At 36.3% G+C, this 21,209-nt stretch overlaps 1 protein-coding gene across 6 annotated transcripts in view; it reads left to right on the forward strand.

Annotated features, from left to right (window-relative positions):
* Nucleotides 1–21,209, forward strand: part of ST18 (ST18 C2H2C-type zinc finger transcription factor) — a 189,076-nt gene that overhangs the window by 81,650 nt on the left and 86,217 nt on the right. For 2 of the 6 annotated variants that reach the window (XM_032702149.1, XM_032702165.1), the window contains exon 1: nucleotides 7,998–8,144. The exons of 3 other annotated variants lie outside the window; for them this stretch is intronic. The gene's annotated coding sequence lies outside the window, so the exon portion shown is untranslated. Of the gene's footprint in view, nucleotides 1–7,997; nucleotides 8,145–13,027; nucleotides 13,125–21,209 lie in introns of those variants that run through there. One more of the 6 variants, XM_032702158.1, reaches the window with a different exon arrangement.

Raw genomic sequence — 21,209 nt, forward strand, 5'->3', positions numbered from 1 at the left:
CTGAAGGCTTAATCATATTATGTATAAAAAGTTGCATATATATGTTTACATGTTTATATAAAATATGCATTTCCATAGAGATTCTTGAAACCAGAGATTATTTTACATATTTACACCTGTTTATACAGGTTTGGAGAGTCAAAGTTTGTCATGTACTTTGTTATAACAATAAGTATTGTAATCATTTGTTGCATTAGTATGGTATTTTAAAGTCCCGACAAGATGCATCTCAATATAAAATTAGATGCTATTGTGATCATATACACACAATATTGCCTACACAGATGAATCTGACTTTGGATTATTTTCATGTAATGCTTAAGACGCCCTTGTGAGATCACTGTGTCTTATAGTATAACTTAACTCTTTGAACATACTACAGTAAAGTTATTAAAAGTTCAGCAATATTAATCTAATGTTATTTAAAAAAACACTGCAAATTTAGAGGTTTTAACAAAAAATGTCATCTGAAAGGTTTTAAAAATATAATAGAAACCTCTCTACTAGAAAGATGGTTCTACTGAACAAATCAGACTGGTTTTAGTAGGATATACCTGTAAAATAAATCCTAAAAATTTAGAAGCAGAAGGAAAACTATTAATCCTGTGCCAAAATACTGGAAAGTAGGGAAAAGATGCCAATATTTTTTCTCTTTATAGCCATATAAGATAATTTTTTGAATTCTTCTTTTAACTGGCTGTTTTCATTGTGATAATTAAAGTTGAGACCCATTTGAATTTTCTTTCACCATTCAGAATTCTTAAAACCTAGGAACAGTAATATCACTGTTTATACAATGTCATTAGGGTTTTCTTTGGATAATAAATATGTTCTTCACATAAGCAGCAAGGAGAAAAGAAAATTGTGTGCACAATTCCCCTGAAGGAAGCAGCTGTCAGGGATCAGGTAAGACATTGCTGGCAGTAGCTGTTGGAGTTTTGTGTATGTTGCTGAGAGAGCAGCAGCAAAGTTTACCTAGGCACTTTCTCAAGACATGACTATCAACTAAAAAACTCTAAAGAGCCACAGCTGGAAGCCTAGGAAGATCTGAGGACAAGCATTTAGGCTGAAAGACAGGTGTTCAGCAGATGAGTGTTTACCTGTTGAATTCTCTAATCTAGAAAACTGTGGTATGTTGGCTACAGAAACAAAATCAGACTCTTGCCTTCAGGCAAGTCCAAATCAAAGAAGGAACGTTTCCCAAACCGAAACTGTAATTCTCCTACTTGGATGGTGTAGTGTTTTGGATTTTGTTTTCCCTCAGAGGCTAAGAAAAGTGGTAGACCCCAAGGGGTGGAAACCCCTGGAAGTTTTGAAATTCTGTCCAATAGGCGCTCCTACAAGAAATGTAAACATACCACAACCAGACCGGAAGAGACAAGTTGTAGTTTTTGGTTGTTAGAAGAAGTAGCCATGTTGTAGAGCCACGAGGAAGGGGCTCTGAGCCCCTCAGGGCCTCTGGGGCCTCCCAGCCCCTGGCTGGGAGGGGACTGCAGGAACTTGGAACAGTGTTAGACTGGACTAAGTGTCTGTAGTTAAGCCGGGAGATGTTTCCTCCATGGGCGCAAAGCAGCAGCCGGCACTGACCAGAGAAGCGGTGGCAGAGAGCCAGGACAGATAAGAACTGAACCAAACAGCAAACGGCATGCAGCACACTGAGAGAACTCCTGGAAGGAGACAGAGAACCAAGAGAGAGCCAACAGCAGCAGATGAGAGCAGAACTAGCTCTACAGACAGAGTTTGGGGTAAGAACTGATTCCAGACCCCCCAAAACTCCCTTGAGACCCCTCTTGGAAAGGAGGGACATGGACGCCTATTTTGGAGAGCAGTTTTGGACATGCAGCACCAGAGAGAGAGAGAGAGGAACTGAGAAGCTCAGTCGTCCTGAGAGCTGAGCCAGGACAGTGTGGGAGGTTGGCCTTGAGGGCCCTCCCTTGCTGCAAGCTACAAAGAAGCTCACAGCCTGAGACAGGGCACAGAGGCCCTGCAAGGAGCTTGAATCTCCTGGAGATACCAGACCGTCACGAAGACCCCCTGCGTCTCGTGATATGGCCGTGGTGGAACGACCTTTGTCTGGGGTGACGTAGTCCACGGAGGAAGACCCCTTTGCCTGCATCAAGAGGCCGAGGGAGCTTGGATACCTCCCTTGTGAGTGCTGGCAGAGATCCAGCAACAGCTGCATGCATGAGAGAGAGATAGACTGCTACTCTGAAGAATCTGCTGCCCTGAGAGACTGGAAGGGATCTGTCCTTCTTTCCCTCCTGGACTTTTTATTTGGAGGGGAGAAGAGATCTGATCCATTGTAAATACTATATGTCATGGTAGAGATCGTTGTGATCGTGTGTATAATGTGTTATAGTATTTATTTGTACAGTCATTGTAATATATTCCCTTTCCCCCATTCTGAGTCTGGTTGTGTTTTGTCTGGAAAAACCCATCTCACGTTGGGTTGAGATGTGGGAGGGGGAATGGAGCTAGGGAATTGGATTTTGGGGCTATCTCAAACCATGACAGATGGTCGTAGGTAGGCTTCAGGAAAAAATATGTAAGGAAAAACATGAAGGCAATTGAAGGAAAGATGCAGTTGTCAGAGCTCAGGATATTTATACAACTTTGTTGAGTTTGGTACTTCTCAAGACTATGTGGACTGTGAGATTAGGTGAACTTTGTGTGAATATTTTCAGGGTTAATTTGCTCTGTCTAAAATAATTAGTTTCCCAAACAAGATTTAGTCTGATGCTGCAAATACTCATGATGAAATTTTCAGAGGCTAATGCTGAAGGTATTAGAAGTGTCACCCCTACTTCTTACAACATTTGTGATGGTCTGAGAAAGGTAGGAATGGCACACAAATGCTTAAAATAGTAAACAGATCGATAATTTAGAAGTCAGAAGTTCACTAAAGTTGATATAAACAGAATATTTTTGCTTTTTGGATCAAGACTTTAAAACTACTGATTTATGATGTGATCCAATATTGTGACTCAAAAGAATTTTTCCAGCTGATCAGTTATCTGAATTGCAAATGAAAATCTGGTAGTATCTATGATAGAAAGTTAAAGATTATTGGTTTTTTATTTATGCATTTAATAATACAATGATTGGGAGAAAAATGTGTTTGAGGCTTTTTTTAATTAGCAGCAAGAGCTGAGAATATTAGTTACTCAATATTTAGCCTTATTATGAGAGTTTTTGGAAGGCTTAATCCATATTTGACATCACCTACACCTAATTTTCTGTGCTTATTAAATAACTGCTTTTGGTTACTTATTAAGGCTATATATTAAAGTAAATAAGACTGCAAAGAGACAAATATCTTTTTTCCCCAGTTTTAGATCAGCCTGAATTTCATAAAACTGTCACTCAAATTACAATATTCTACTCTCGCTTTCAATGAGGTACAAGCCCAACCAAAAGCCCCATTAAAGATTACTTTTTTACATCCTTTGCATGGAGAGTTTTCCACAGTCCTTTGAGTATTTTCATAGAAAGACTAATAGAATTGGGTGCATACCTGCACTCAGAGGCTTCAAGAAAACTCACCTGAAATACTGTTTCCAACTTTCTGTGAGAGAATTTTTTGGCAGGAAAGGAGTACTTCAAAATTTGCTGACTTTCTCTAGGATACTGTTGAGTAAACATTTAAGAAAGAAATTGGCTAGAGAGAAGATGAAATCTTCCTGTTATTTCAGTAAATGAAGTATTTCAGAGAGAACATGCTGAAAACCTTAATATTCCCATGAGCCAATATATAATTTTAATAGGATAATTGTTCCCTTGTTAATATTAGTTCAGGTATCCTTTCTTCTTCCTCCTTTTTTATTCCTTTAAACTGACACTTTCGAAGTAACATGTTGTACAAACATTTCCTAAATGTCATTTCTAAGTTGAATACTTAATGATTTGTAGTTTTCTGCTATGTATATATCTGGCAGCTTTCCTCAGCATAAACCAGCTAACATAACTCACTCCAGGCTGATTTATTATTTTATTCAACCAGGTGCTTCCTGGGTTTGGCAACTTTGGCAATGTTATTGTCTATAATGACTTTACACTTGGTGCTTCATGATGCCAATGTGTGCAATGAATTTACTGGCACCAGCAGAGAATATTTCATTCCCTTATCTCTTTGTGAAGAATCAAGCTTCGTCTTGCATATTGCGTGCTATTCAATACATCTCATGTAATCTCTCTGATTTCTTTGATACCTCGTCATTTCCAGAATGTTTAGTTATGATTCTTCTGAGCTAATAGCTGTTCATAGAAGTAGAAATATATCTTATATATATCTTATGTTGAAGTTTCTTTATAATTATTGTCACTGCTTATTTTTTCTCTCACGATGTCTTTCGTTGGTGATCTCTGTTTTGTTCAGGAGATTGTATCATAAACAAGTTTTGTCTTTTTAAAATAGATCTCGAATATCATTTGATAAGATTTAGGAATACACAAAGTACCTCTATTTCTGCAGAGGAAGGAAAACTTTTTTTTTTTTTTAATTTACTTTATCAGTGTCTCCTTTGTAATTGTGAACATAAACTAAATTCAGGTGAAAAGACTGAAAATTCTATTACTATTTAATAGGTGGTATTTATTTAAAGTGCAGTTTTTGAAGTTTTCCCTGAACTTGAATAGCAGTCAGGTAACTGCTGTACAGTCTACAAGAAAGCTTTCTTTGTCAGTCTGGTTTATCAGATATAGTGCCACCACTGATTTACAATTTGGTCTATGGTGTTTAAAGGGTATTTTATTTATCAGTTGATGACTATTAAGTCTTGTACCTGAGCATTCATATTAGACCTGCACAATTTCTTACTATGACAAGTCTGAATAGTAGTTGCTGCGTATTAGAATGTATATTTGTTTCATTTTTGTTTCTGCAAAAAGACATCATTCTCCTATTAGATTTCATGTTTCCCTGAGTAGTAGTTTAAGAGACAGTTTAACTTTTTTTACCTTTTTCTTATTATCCTTGTAAACTTTGAACCTCCTGTTGCTTAGAGGATTAAAATAGGATGGCTGTTGCAACCTAAAGTTTTGCTAACTTTTAACCTAAAGTTTTGCTAACTTTTAAGCACTTACATCCTAAGTACATATTTGTGTTTTTTAAAGGGATTCTCGTTGCAATCCAATCTCTGCCAATTTTTCATTACTTACTGGATTGCAAACCATGCAAAATGCAAATTTGTGTTAAATCTGAATTTAGGATTGATTTAATGGCAAAGATTTTTTCTTTCTTACTTATGTGTCTCAGCGGAAGACAAACCCTTTTTTAAGTAAAGAGTTTTCAATATACATGGCACTACAACTACAACAATATAGACAGTAATCATACAGGAAACAATAATCTGTATCTACAAATTTTACTTATCCTCTCATCCCATGTTCTTCCCATGATTGAGAGGATCGGAATAGCTTTGATAAACAAGCTGCCCCTTTAAGATAAATGAGATGGTTCAAAACCCAGGACTATACTTAACACTGGAAAAAATAAAGACAGTGACCTAAATAACAGTCTCACTCTATGGTCAATTAAGGCCATACACAGCAGATCATAAAATAAAGAAAAAAAAAAAAAGACTTGTAAAAAAGCTCCATCTGGTTCAGAAGACAGTGGCCAGTCCCATAAATAACACAAGCTGTCAGGAAAACATCATTCCTATAGTACTCTGTGTATTGGCTTTTTGTCCAACTACAGATCCACTAAAAGGAGCTTCAGAGCTTTGCATAGGCTTGGACCAAACTTATTTCTTCATCTCACCACAAGTGACGCATTCATGAGTTGTTACCAAATTAACGATGTGGAGAATAAAATGTACAGAAGTAAAGAATATCAACATATAAAATTCTAGAATCCTATTGCACAGGATTCTGTTCATAGAATCCTATGAACACATACACAGACTCACACACACTCACGCAAAAAACTCACACAAAAAAAGAAAAATTCTGGGTTTTCATTTCAACTGAGCTTTTCTGAAACCGGAAAACAAAACTCTTCAGCAACATTATATTTGGAAAGTGTAGTTGCAAACTCCATGCCGCAATGTGAGGTAAAAGAGGAACAACTAGTTTTACTTTACATTTGTATTTTAAATAATTCCGTTGGGAGCTAATAAGTAGTTGGCAATACTGAAGACAGAAAGCAAACGCTTCCTGCTTTTACTGGGTTAAAAAAAACGTTCATTTTTTCACATTCAGAAGATGTTTTTCATACTGGAAAAAGAGAGGTCATTCAGTACTGAACATTTGGTAGCATCTGTTACTATGTCAGAAGGTGAGAGTGTTGGGTGCTGTACAGTCGTATGATAAATAAATAAATGTTCTGGAAGTTTATTAAATTGGTGCTCAACAGAATGTACCTGTGAATTTTCTAGATGGAAGTTAAATTTCTTAAAAATTGATGATTGGAAATGCTAATACAGAACAATCAACAATGCTGAGGTGATGTTGAGCCCTGACAAAACAGGAGAAGGATCCACAGGCCCACAACTGCCTCTGGAGTTTCCTATCACTTGCTTCAAGAAAGCATTTTGCATTCCACTTCTCCTCCAGGTAATGCCACTTGGTGTTTTCTCTCTGGTTTTGAATTTGAGGCTCAGGATTTGTGGTCTCCTAGGAGAGGATTGAAAATTACTTTCAACGATCTTACCAGTTTTGAGGAATGCACTCGTGTGAGGGGTAGCAAGCTTCCTTGGTCCAACCCTGCACTAAATCTCTAGCACATGATGGAGCCATCACTTTCCCAGAGTGTTTCATCAGGTTTACTTAAACATCCTCCCCTCTACCACAGAGGGAGACAAAGGATTCTCCATTTTTCTACGGTCTTCCCTAAGGAAAAGAACAAAAGACACACAGTTTGTATATTTTCTTAGTTATATAGTTCAGAGCTGAACTTTGTTTCTGAGGAATCAAATGGTTACTCCAACACTCAAAATATTAAAGCATGTGAAAGTTATGACATCAATGGAGTAAAGATATTTTGTGGATATTTTGCTTGCTCAGAGGTAAAATGATGATCCATTATTTCTTCACTCTGTTTTGCATTCAGAAGAAAACACATAGAAAATTCACTTTGAAGCATTTCCTTAAAGGTGCAAGATCAATCCCTAGAGAAATTCACAGCCTGGAGAGAGCCTTGTGCTTGAGTTTGATAGTGACAGATAGCAATGGAGTGTGGTACTTAGTGCTCGGAACTAAGAGACCATTATGTGTACAACTCATAGTGAGATCATGGCAGAATAAAGCTTTCCCCAGCCCCACCCAGAAGTGTGGCTGGCTTTGTAATTTTAATTGGTCTATGTTTGTGGAGTGGGGCCTCTATTTACTTATGGCTTGGGGCTTGTGTTTACCAAGCCTGGTGGAGGCCAAGTGTCATATCACTGAAGCTTAGTTCCTGCAAGCTCTCCTGCTATATCTTGAGGCACTTTTCTTTTCAGTATCTGTGCCTGTCTAATTCACGAGCTTCTGTGAAACAAGCACAGGAGGGTACAAGGCCTACAGGGAGGAATTACACCTAATTACTCAAATAATTGCTAGGCTGTTGCCTTCTTAGTCACTGAAAATAATTTCCAGGTCCCTGGCTTTTATAGATAGTCTTCTAGAGGCAGGAGGACACAGCCCCCTTTTTAACTCAGCCCATTCACTCACAAAATCAGAACACTCGAGCCTGCAAAATTAATAAGCACCACTTCCATTACATATATTTTAGGTTGTTGTTGCCGTGGCGATAAAGTCAGGGACATTGAATCTCCTCTGTTGAGCCATTGTTATCATCCCTGGCCATCTGCTGCAGAGGAGTGATATTCCATCTCATTTGCATGATGACTGATATATGGGAGGTTTGGAAGGACATATGCCACAGCAATCATGTGATGAAAATTAAAGTGAAAGTTTTGGGCCCAGAGCCGAAAAAAATCTGTGTATGCGCATGAGGCTGTTGATGTGCAAATGTGAATCATATTGAGAAGGTTTGAATAGGGAGGTGTGACGTAAAGAGGGGACACAAACGCAGGTGCTTATCTCTAGGCAGTCAAAGGCGCTGGATGTCATATCATGGGAACTACCTTTCAAAGACACAGCTTTAGTGCACAGTTCAGCACACAAGGGAAGAGAAACATATAAGTTTTGGAAACAAAAATAAAGTAAGTTTAACAACTTTTTCACACTACTCTGAACCCATTGATGTTTAAGCAACTTGTACTGTTAGTAACTTTCTGTCTTTTTTCTTGTTTGTGCTTTTAGTTTGCAAAAAGCAAAAAATCCTGTCCATATATTGATGTTGAAAGCTTGAGAGATTTGTATTAAGAAGTTTGAGGGGGTTTAATCCGTGTTTAAATTGCTCTCTGCAAACTTTTCTTTTTCGTTTAAATGACACTAATGCTGTTTCTTCTACAATGTATGCTTGGTCATTATCTTAAATGCTATTTTGGGCCTCAATTAAAAAATAGCTACTTGTAACTGCTTTCAGAAAGCTTTCTGAATAAAATGTCATGGTGTAATTGCATTTATACTGCCTCAGTAAAGCCTTTGTTCATATACATTTTACAATTGTGCAAATTTGCAGCTCTAGCTATTTGATTTGAGGAAATGATCACAAGGATACTTTTCCTCTCATTTTGAAAAGTTACTGAACTTAAATACTAGCTTTTAAAAAAAGAGAGAGAAAATAATGAGGCGGGAGAGGGAAAGAGTGGGACCAGTGTATTTGTAGGAACTGTTCGATAGAAGCAGGTTCACTTGCAGTTATGTATTACAGACCAAAGAGCTTTCTCATGATCTTTTAGAATGCTTTAAAATCATGCATAAGGTTTTTGAAATTAAGGTTATTGATCAAGATACTTATTAGCTTTACTCTGCAGGAGATAAGAGTCTTTCAAAGCATGGAATTTCAGTCCTTTAAATTATTTGGGATTCAGAGAGTGAATTGAGAGCTTCTGATTAAAAAAGCGAATGCTGTACTTCAGAATGCAGAATGAATATATGTGTCAGGCAAATCTTTAGAAAGTTAAATCACAGCAATATCAGGAAAGGTTGAAGAATGAAATGGACCTTCTGGGACAACATTTTGCAGGAGGATAATTTTTATGAAATAACATTTGATGCTAGAGAAAGTCTGTTTAACACTCTGATCAGCAATCTCTCTCTCTCTCTCTCTCTGACTTTCTTTTGTCTTTAACAAAGCACTTAGTTCAGATGTTTGTCTTCCTTCATATGTAAATAGCAAGACAATCTTGTGCAAGGTGCTGTGAATTTTTCATTTAACAGATTATAAAAGCACAAATCCCAGATTTTGCCCTTAAACTGTAAAACTGTATGGGATGAACTTTGTCAGCTAAGGATCTTTGTAGGATTCAAAATGACCATTTATTACCTCTTTTCTCAATTAAATTAGTTAAGTTAATTGTGTAGATGTGTCTTCTTTGGTTTGGCTGTGCCATGGTTTTGTAATTCTTGGGGAAAATTACAGCACTTGTGATGAAGGCTTTCTCTGAGACAATAATATATTTCTGCGACAAGGTGACTAGCAAATAATACAGATTTGGAATCAGGAATTTCTAAATATAGGCTTTGCCTTTTAACTTCCCACTTTGGAGCATTTTATTTTGACTTGTAAATATCATCTGTGTATTACAGTACTTTCATGCCTGCAGGCTAAGATTACCAGTCTTCCTTTTTTCCTCCTCCTTCTAAATATTCAATTACTCAATGGTAATTATTATTATGTGGCCTTCTTGGCTTACTGCATTATTAGATTAATATAGATTTCTTGTGCCAAATTAGCGGAAATCACTGTTATACACAACAACGAATCACTTTTTTTTTTTTTTAAGTTTTATTTACTTTGTTGAATAACAGGAAGACTTTGACATTATGAGATTTTATTCTTAAGACTTTTAATATATCTTTGAAAGCTGAGCGGGAGAGTGTGCCTTTTTGTTTTGCTTTTTCTTTTGTAGATATCTAATAAGTAGAAACTTTGGTTAAATTACAAATTTATTCATTCAGATGTCTATGAATAGGGAGCTTTGTGAACGAAATTGCAGTTCAACCCCCTGATCTCTGGTTATCGTGACAGAGGTGTGTAGCAGAGGTGAGAAAACCGAAAATGAAAGACGGGGAGCTGTCCAGGGTACTGCAGCTGACCAATATTTCCTATTACTGCACCGAAAAAAATCTTTGCTGAAGTGTTCACAAAACTGCCACCATTTGTTACTTCTTATTTGCCTCTCGAAAACAGAAAAAAACACCCCAACCTTATAATGAAGTTAACTATAAAAGACATGTGTATGAAAAACTTGACTCAGGAGCATGTCATCTTTCTGTTAATCGCAAATACACCCTTATATCACAGTAGCTTTCAAAAATTGTTAATTAAGATTACATTTTTAGTCAAAGTTTTTTGTCAAAGTTACAGACAATAAAACTTTTCTGGTCTAAATTAATCCATGTGCATAACACAAACGGTTTCTATGGTAGTGCTGTAATGTAAACAAAACAAACAACAACAAAAAAACCCCAGATCCCAATATTGCATTACTTGATTGCTTTTGAAATGAATTCTTGTCCTTATGTGACCTGAAATGTGTGGTTATAAAGCTATAGAAATCCAAACGCTCATATTTGTTTGATATGAAATGAAAAAAAAATAGTTAAATTGAAAGTTTAACATCATGAAATTCAAAATCCCAAGCGGTATATAAACATTAAAAGAAACTTTGGACTGCTAATCCTAGGAAATGAGTTTTATGGATTGAATTCAACAAGGCTTCAGAAATGGTTCCATCTGCTGCCTAGCAGCTGGTGAAAGGATAAATTTAATTCATTAATTCATTTGGAAAAAAGGATCCAAGTAGTAAAGACTTCACTGCTCATAATGCACATAGGTGAAAATCAAAACTGAAATTAGGTCCAGTTGATCATCTCTGATAATGAGGGACATTTTCTTTGTAATTGTTATAATTATCTTGAACAGGCAGTTTACAGTATATTGATATATGCTGTTTGCCAGTATTTGTATGTCTCAAAAAGTTGAGAACAGTTCTGAAAGCAGAACTCCTCTTCTGGGAGGAATATCCCTACTTTGTGAGTTACAGATTGTGTAGTTTAAATACTCAGGTTGTTTCACTGAAACAATATTTCTGTCTTTCTATGAATATTTTCAACTTCTTTCTTATTAGCTCAGCTTAAGAATACAAAATACACTACCACTGAAATTATAAAACAGACTTACGCACAGTTAAGTCACCATAATAATCCAAATCCAGAACGTTAAATGTAAAGAGTTTAATACTTCACTTTTATGTTAGGGTTACAAGTTTCATCTTTTCTTTCCTGTTTTCACCCATTTTCTTTCCGTGGTAAACACTAAAAACTTGGAGTATGAGTGAAAAATATAAGTTAACAACTGAGAAAGGGTGATTTTTAAAGATCCAAAGTTTTAAACGCAAAATTAATTAGACAAATTCTTCAGTAATAAATTGACATTTAAATTCTAGCTATAAAGTTATCCAGATTATCACTACCTCCAGATAATTTTTTTTAAAGTTTTTTAAAGGTTGCCTCTACTTACTTTAATCTAAATCACAAGCAGTGAGTGCAGAGTTAGTTAAAGCTTTTGAACAGTGAGGTGGTCAAGCGGTAAAGGCTCTTGTTCATCTCATATCAGGAACACAGGTAAACCTGTGCCTCATTACTTGCTGAGGAATACATAGGACTGATGAACCTGTTATCCTGAAACCAGCTAAATGTCTGCCAATGCCTATTTTCAATGTTTCTGCTTGAGATGGTGATTTCATGAATGATATTTGGCTTTTCCCATTTCCTCTGTAGCCCATAGCTCACTGTGGTGGGTTTGTTGGATTTACTATAAAGGTTCTGTTCGCACCCTGTGGGTTGGGTTAAGAATTAGGATTTATGCATTTACTTCTACTGTTGCTTTGTTTATACAGCTTTGGTTTAGTTTTGATCCCTTTTTTTTTGCCTTTGAGGCTCTTCCACAGTGTCAGCTGCTGACTGATAGTAGGAGAACGGCCTCGTGGTGTGAATGAAAGGGACCTAGCGGTTGGTAAACAGAGATAAGGAATAAATAGAGCACAGGCAAAAGGAGATAGTTCTGTGGGAGCCCAGATTGCCGCCAGTCTGTTCAAGTGAGATGCAGTGCCTGTCCTTTTCCCAGATTAAATTAGTGTGCGAAATCTCCAGTGACCTCCTCCCCTTCTCCCCATACTCTTTAGCCAAGCTGAACAGCCTCTGCTGTAAAGTATTCATTTTATCCAGGGACAAGTTGGACAATAGAACTCTCCCTGTTACTTATGGACAGCTGTCGTGATTCATAGGGCTTTTCAGCATTTCATTTTTCATAAGAGTTAAAAGGGTTTTACCTTGTAACTGACGAGAGGTTAGAAATGCAAAGATGCCAGCCCTGAGGTTGCCTGTAGTAAAGAAGTTAATAAATAAATATCACACACACACACACACACATGCACAAACACATCCCCTCTCCGGTGTGCGAAAGGCTGTGTTTTTTGTTAGTGCTGCTCTTCTTATTTACAGGGGTTTAATTGTGATAACATGATTACACTGAAGCATGAACTGCATGGAGAAATTAACAAGCAGAGACACAGTGATATGCAGGGCCCCCAAGGTTCCCTAAATTAAAGGTGACCAGTGTAAACTCAGTGAGTGCCCTTTTCTATTCTTTGCCCTTGCTTTTACCTACAACTCCTATCACTTTATTACCTGCAAATAACTCCCAGGAAAGAGTAAACACTCATGAGATACCTCTGTGGTCTCGTATTTTTTTTTAGTGATTTACTGCAAATATATTCAGCATTTTGACTGATTAAATAGACCTTCGGCAACCTTGAGGGTCACTGTGTAGAGTATGTACATAGAAAATGCATCAGCCCATTGTACCCTGGCAGCTAATGAGATTGGTCGTTAAGTAAATGACACAAAGCCTACAAAAAAAGCTTAGCAGCTCACTAGAGTATCACAGAGTGTCCCTGCACACCACACAACGACACAAACAGTGGACTAACCTAGCCCACCCCTGCTTTATTCTACATCACTGCTTCCCTGATGTCAGCGTGAGAGGCAGAACAAAGGCTAAAAGGCACACGGTAAGTCAGTCTGACAATTATGCCCTAGGGAGAAAGTAGAGCAAATCTTAGCCTAACCATGGGGTTGAAAGTCCTTTTCTAGACAAGTAGGTCATAATGAAGGGATTTTTCCCCCCCCCGTCACTTCATGGAGGGGAGAAAAATGTCTCTGGAATCAAGGTTGGGTTTGTTTCTTGTTTGTTTGTTTCCTTTTCTCTCAGTCTGATTTGCCAGCTTTCAAAAGTTTCTGGAATTCCGAAAGTAAGGTGAAACAGTATGTTTTGTGAACTGGATATTTCAGTTATAATCTAGTGAAATAAATATTCTTTGTAGGAACTGCCACACAGTGAGCATTGACTCAGATGTACATTATGTCTGATGAACTTTACAGACAGAAAGTTTCTTTTTGCTTCTCTGTAAAAATGTGCTGAAAATGTGTTATATATATGAATACACATTTCAAGCCACTAGCCAGCTACTCTACAGCCCTAAATGCTTGGTACAGTTTTTACAATGAAGTTGCTACTATAATTTTGGGATGTTTTTTAAAACAGATTTTTACATGGTGTCTTTCTCAGTGTTGTCTTTTACATGAGCTGAAATTAAAAGAGTTGAAGACTGCTGTTAAACAGTTGCACAGTCATTACTTATTTTATTTGCACAGCAGCAAATTATTCAGCTGATATCATAGAATAGCAGGTGCCTGCCTATGTAACCAATGATAAAATCTTTTCTAGCAGTGTTTCAGTTTAGTACCTCAGGACCCTTTATTTTGCTGAAAAATGGCAACAGGAAGTTGCCGGAAAGTCTTGTTTGCATTGCTAAAATGTTTCTGTCTGCTTTGCACTTTGGAGGCTCAGGGGATGTTAGGCTCAAAACAACATGATATTATTGCAAGATGCCTGTGTGAATTAAGTAATGCTTCTCCTCTGCTCCCCACAAAACCACTGAAAACCATATGTTTTAAGAATGTTTTCTCAAATACAGATGGTTAAAGAAGTAGGGTTTAGATATCAGTGTGCATTACAGTTGCTCTCTTATTGGGTCTTTCGGTTGTTTTTCTTTCTGTTTGTTTGTTTGTTTTGCTTTGGGACACTTATTTAATTTAGAAAAAACCCTTGTGAATATATGTGTATTTAGACATATCAGGATAACCTGTTAACTTAATTAAAACTCTTTCACAGGTTACAGAAGTCAGTTCATTATGATATGTCACTTACCCAGGGACATCCTATTTTACTGCATGGGCAATAGAATTATCACTTCAGCTTACAGAAGGAGAAAATGTGACATTTGAACATATACATTTGATGATTCCTTGCAAAGGGGTATGTGCACATGCATGTATACAAATCCGTGTGTGCATATTTATATAAAAAGTGTACATATGCAAAAAACTGTGTTCACCTATATAGCATCCCAGTTTGCTGAAACTCAGTATATATTAGGTATATCTGCAGTTATATCTGCTTCTGCATTTCCCAGTAATTCCAACTTAGAGAATGTAATAGGGAAGTAAACAAACTCAAGTAAAATTTAGTATTTATTTTATTTTTTCCATAATTTTAAAATTATGTGCATCTCAGCAATGTTTTCCCTATGCTACCTCAGCAAATATGAGATATACAGGCATCAGAAAGCAAGCTTTCTTTCTGAGTTAAGTCCTGTAATTCAAACCTAAATGCTAGATCAGCAGAGATTTAGTAAGCTACAGCATTACAGCACAATTTTGCTTTGAAATTTGGTAATTGATATAAAGTTTCAAGTTTATTTTAACAGAAAAGATTCAAAGATATTTGAATATGTTCAGGTGCATCTCTGCAGCTTTTAAAAATTAGCATATCCCTATCACAGAGTCACCATGCTTTTTACATACCTACATGAACAAGAGTAAAGGGTATTTGAAATTTCACCATTCACACAGTGAGTTCCGCTGTTTATACTATTGAAAGTAGAGAGTGATTTCACAAGGGTAATACTCATGCAGCAGTTACAAAAATCATACTGCTACTGTGATCTGACAGGTTGAGTCTTAGTAAGTTTTAGTAGTTTTTCACAGCTTCTTTTTTTTTCTCTTCTCTGTAATTTCCTTGATGCACCTAAGAGAAAAGACAAAGAAAACTTGATTTCTGACAATTAATGTCATTTATCTGATCTCCCTGATAAACTGTAACACACCAGATTTCCAGAAACTACTTTTCTGACTTTTTGGACCTTATAATCCAATGAGGACTTTGTCCTTATCTTCGTGCACCGTTCCAGTGGATAACAATATGAGCTGTGCATACGGATCTGAAAAACTTTATGGCATTACACAGCTAATTTGAATAATTCTAATTCAGTTTTTTTGCGTGTTTATAGATTTTCAGGCCAGTAATCCCAAGATATCTGATACTCCTGTCAAGCAAGTATCTCCAAAGTCACTGACAATCCTCACAAAAGCCTGGTTCTGTGGCTCCAAAATAAAATGTAGCAAACAATATGTAGAGTATTATATCCATATGTATATAGAGCATCTAGATAAAAATCTCTTACTGACCTGATTAATTTTGGAACTATACATGTATACCTGGGACTGAGTCACTTCCTTGTAGTTATTGTACGCATAGTTGTGGATGTTTGAAAACCAAATAAGTAGGATCAGTGCTTCTGGATTTTAATTATCCTGAACGATTTCAGACTAAAGACACTGTTTAATTAGAAATAAAAAAGGTTATCTTCTTCTTAACTTTTTTTAGTACTTACATAAAATGTCTTTGTAGGAGAATTGCTCTCTTTTATATTCTGGAAGACTTTTAATGATATAACAATTTTTGCCTTTCTAAATAACAGGTTTCTGGTTCTAAAAAAGGTGATAACCTAACAGCAAAAGTTACTTTACAATAAAAATCAGAGTTTACCTTCTTGGATAGATGAACACTGACAAAAACATTTGTACACTTGAGTGATTCCACTGATGTGTGGTTGATGGCTCCCTTTAATAGAGTAAAGCAGGTGTGTAAGTGTTTTGAAGATGAGGGATTATTGATTTGCTTAGGAGATTCAAGTAACATCTAACACATTTTTCAGGTTTGTTTTCATATGTGAACTTTTCCCTCCGCTAAGGAATTTTGGTTAAAAAGAGCTAGATTTTCACTTAAACACATGTATTTAAATTCTGCTCCATGAGGCATTAGATTATAAAAAATGCTTTAGGACTTTTCCAAAACACAATTTCAAGTGAGGACCAGAGATCCTAATTCTTCTTGATGGTATTTTTCCAAGTGGTAGAGTCACTAGGTCAGTTCCCTAAATCTCACAAGAAAATTTGACACTTTCAGTGCCTTTCCTGCCCCCAAATTAGAGTACATGTGCAGCATCTGGATTGGCACAACAAAGTAGTAATGGCTCCAAAGGCACCGTTATGGACTATCAGGTCAATAATCCTTATGCTAAGAAGGATTTACATGATACAGAGTAATGGCTCTGTTGTTTCTGAAGTAAAAATCCACCTTTTAATGAGCTTCAAAATATTGGTTTTCACTCTTCACATTGGCAATACTAAGGTAGCTAATAACACTAACACATGCAACTTCCTCAAATAAAGGTTTTCATTTAAATGCTTGCATAAGATAAATGTTAAAATAAATGTAGGTAGGTAACTACAGCATGCCAAACCGAGACTTTTTTGAAAATGTACTTATTATTGTTCTCAACTTTTTTTCCTTGCCATATTAGAAGAGTTATAGGGTATGAACATCCTATCTTCTAGAATTTTTGTGATGTAGCCTAGAAATAGATTAGGTTTAGGGGCCCTTTTGTTTGTTTTGTTTAATTTTTCTACTGCGGGACTTTCTCCTACTTCAGGCAGAAGTTTGACACAATCTAACACACATGATCTTGTTACAAAAGCAAGTTGGAAAGTAAAATCGGCCGTCATAGAAATCCACAGTTGTGATTTTTTTATTTCCTATAATTTAATTTCTTGTGATAAAAAACTCCCCGACAAAACCTTTCTTAAATTTAACACATTTGGTGAAAAAGTATTTTCTTCCCTAAGAATGTGGTTACCTCAGGTTCTATACAAGGTACGGAAAGCCACCAAATCCTAAAGAGAAGGAACGAGCACTGTGACAAAAATGAAGAGACTAAGTACACATGACATTCAGCATTTAGTGAACAGAGTGCAACTGAACACATAAATCACACTAAACAGCACTAACACTTGGTCAAAAGAAACATTTATTTATGGTTCAAGTGTATGCTCAAGCTACTCTATGGAGAACCTTCCCATTATTTTTGTGAGAAACAGTACTGTCTACAAAAAGGGTTAAAGAAAATGCATTCTGTTGCATCTGCTTACTAAATCCCTTACTTTAGTAGAAATTCAAATTTTGTAAAGATTATTCGTTTTATTGATGCATATAATTATAATCACAAGCCATCTGCTGATTTGGCAGGCATGGTTAAAATTCTCTAACTCTCATAACCTTTCAAGTACAGTGCCCTTGGGACTCTATTTCACTTTTATATTTTGGAAAACATGTAGGGACAAACAAGAGAGGTCATCTGCCGAAAGTCAGACCTGTAAAACATTAAAAGAATAAAGATCATGATGACTGCCCTTGTTTTAATAGAAAAAAAAAAGTATTTTCTATTTTATTTCTCACTTCAGGAAGGATTATACAGGTTTTCATCATACACTTTGGGAATTTGAATTTTTTTCTACGGATTAAAGCTCTCTCCTAGCACCTCTGGGATCTGGGTTCCAAGTCTAAACTAAAAGAACAAATATTGTTCAGTTTGCTTGCCACAGGTGAATTAAACATATTTAACCTTGGTCTTAATTTTTCTTTTTACACAATTCTCATTGCATTTCTATTTGAAATGTTTTAACAAACACTATTCTCAGGTTTTTTTAAATTATTTACTGAGTTCCACTGAGAGACACCTATCACATATTTAGCTTTTTCCTGTGGAGCTCAAAAGAGCATTTTCATGACTAACATTCTTCACCATAGTTCTTTAGAAACAAATGCCTTTATTTATATTAGCATACCATTGACTGGTGGTTAGACACAGTTACAAATGTTTGGGCTTTTGGTTCAGGAGCAGTTTAGTTCTCAATTTTCACCACGTGTAGCCAAACTACTTTATACTTGAGAATTCTTTCTTTTTTAAAAAATCTCTGTTGTTGTTGGCGTTGTGTTACATGTGGTATTACTCTGCTGCTTCTAGCCGAAAACAACCACAAGGGAAAAAAAACCCAAAAAACCTCTAATGTTCTCTCTGTCAATAATACAAAAATTATCCCATTTCAATGAGTTTTATGATATTGTCAATGCTCTGATTTAGGACAAAGGGTGTTTTTGAGAAAAAATGCATGAAGGTAGAAAAACTTGGTGTGGAATGGGATAGTCCAGTGACTTCCTGATATTAGCAGAAGGCAAAGGCAGTTACCCTTCAACAGAGCTGTCTTGGCTAATGCTGTATTGATGTGTATCTCTCAGGAATAAAAGATGCAGCTCTCACTTCTGTTTAATTAGTGTGTCTTAAGGCCTGTATGCACCATGCATGCTGCTTTACTCCTTTTGGAGGTTTGATTCTCACCCCACACCCTCATTATGACAAGCAGGAGGGAAATGCACATGTTTGAAAGTGTCTTCACAGCTGAAACTAGGGAAACAGGCCGAGAGTAGCTCTGGTTTATTTCACAACCAATTAAGTATGACATCTGTTGAAACTCGGGAAATAAGTCTCCCTTCCCCCTGTTCATATACTTACTTAAGCTGCCAGTCTTTTGTTTGGATATGATTAATTTTACTAACAGGACTTTTTTTCTTTGGAGTAAATACACAAAATAAAAATAATAAAAAAAAGACATAAAATTTTTTTGGTTTTTTTGTTTGTTTGTTTTTAAACTGCATTTCATTTAGTACACTGGACACAGCTCTGTCTAACATTCCTAAATCAAGCAAAGAATTGTGATAATAATTATTTGCCTAAAGATTCACCTTTACATTCTGAAAAAAGTGTATGTTTGTGGCAGGCAATTGTAGGCACGATAACATTTTCATTTCTGAAAATTTGGCTCTTATATCTCCCAAGGGTCAGCAAAAGTTGCTAGAAGGAATTTGGGTTTTAATTTATTTACTTTTATGGTTGAAAACTTGGCACAGAAGAGAAGACACAAAATAAAACAGGGCATGTGGAATTATGTATGGTTCAAACAAACCAATAAAAAAGAATTAAATGCAGATCCACTGTCACTGGTGACATCAGGTTTCTCAAGTATGCAACAGTTCATAGTAAACCAAGCAAGAAACGCAGATAAGCTTTAACAGCAAACTTTATTCATATCAGACAACAATAGCTGAAGCTGAGACACACTTCCCATTTATCAGACATTAATCCAGTGATGCATTTACTTATCAGGACAACATTTATTCCTTCATAAAATATTGTCCAATGCAAATACTAAAATGATGATATTCCAGTCCATAGCAACTCTTAGAGTTCAGTTTCCCTCTGTTGTACTTAGAACTTGATTGTCTTATTTCTGCTATATCTAGATAAGTAATATTTGCTCTATCATGCTGACCATTTTTCTTTGCCTCTTGGCACTGGATTCTCCTGTGTCTCTGAGGCCACACTGCTCATGTCAAAGCTGTGGCTAACTCCACATTTCTGTAAGTTACACCATCCACTAGTGCTCCCTTTTATTTGTTCATCAGTTTCGTTTTGCTTGCCAGTTCTTTCCTACGAGGACTGGCACTGCCTTCGTTCCTGGAGGATGGTTTCCTACTCTGTTTCTCTTGCCTTCTCAACCTTATTTTACAATACAGCTCAGAGCCACATAGCATGCATGTTATTTAAGCTATAGGATGCTGCTCAGCGATTGCCATAGGTTCCATGGTTAGAAATCCTTTGGTGAAATGTCAGTGTGCACAGTGGAAGCGTCCAGACCTGAGCCAGTCATACAGATTCCCTTTGGAGTCAGTGGAAAGAGGCATCTCTTGGATGTCATTCCTCTCATCCTGAAGTAGAGTATGAAAAGTATCACACATGTACGTAGCATCAGAAATACCTGCAGGTTGCTCACAGAGACTGTGGGAATCCAGCATTTACTGACTCAGAAATACGGATTTGCATTTCAGGCATGTAAAGTTATGAAGATGAATCTTGTCATTTCCATCCAGCCTACAAACTGGACTTTATTTCATCTTATATCTTCTCTACAGAAAAACATACTAGTCCTCATTTTTTCATACAAGATAGTGATATGAATAATATGATATATCTTAGACCAAAAGTCTCCTCTTGCGTATATGTGACACTGATGGAAATCTGTGTCTGTTCGGATATTAATGGAGAGCTGAATAACAAAACTGAATATTGCTGTGCAACTCAGAGGACCAAATTTTGCCCCAGAAATGTGATGTTTACAGAAGGGAAGGTGTCAGTTACCTGCTTTCTTCTTAGAAGGCATTATGTTTCCTTTAAGGAAAGTCTTTTTCTTAATTCTTAAAACACAAATTAAAAAGAAAGCTGTAAAGTTTTAACAATATCCATTAATTTCGAAATACAGTAAATATTTCTACCTTAAATCAGTTGGCTTTTTTTTAAACATTGCTGATAGAAGCATTTCCAGACGTTTTCCTCTTGGTCACTACTCAGAGTCCGTAGGCACTTTTAGGGGTGATTTTTCTCTTTCCTCAGGCTTTCAAGACTCTGTTTCTCAAGCTTCAAGGTAATAGAAGGATAGATTTGATTATGGTTTTGTACTCTTTCAGTGGATTATTATAGTGATTCAATATTCCCCATGATATCATAAAAACTATAAGCAAGCTTTCAGATAAAAATTTCATTTTCTGTGCATACTATTTTCTTTCATTTTTTAAGAGATTTGATGACAAGAATTTTGAATTTTACAGAATTATTTTTCATCCCCATGATTTTAGCACACAGATGTGTGGTAAACGAATCTTCATCTTTTGAATCTCTAGGGAGGGGTTCTCAAAATTTCTTCAGACCATGGCAAAGTTCTAGGTGGTTAACTCTAAATTCCTTTAGGGTTCAGAACGGCATGGAACTCCACAAATCTGTGCTAACCCTTATATAGTGAAT

This window comes from Chiroxiphia lanceolata, chromosome 1, assembly GCF_009829145.1.
Source record: "Chiroxiphia lanceolata isolate bChiLan1 chromosome 1, bChiLan1.pri, whole genome shotgun sequence".
Taxonomy (NCBI): domain Eukaryota; kingdom Metazoa; phylum Chordata; class Aves; order Passeriformes; family Pipridae; genus Chiroxiphia; species Chiroxiphia lanceolata.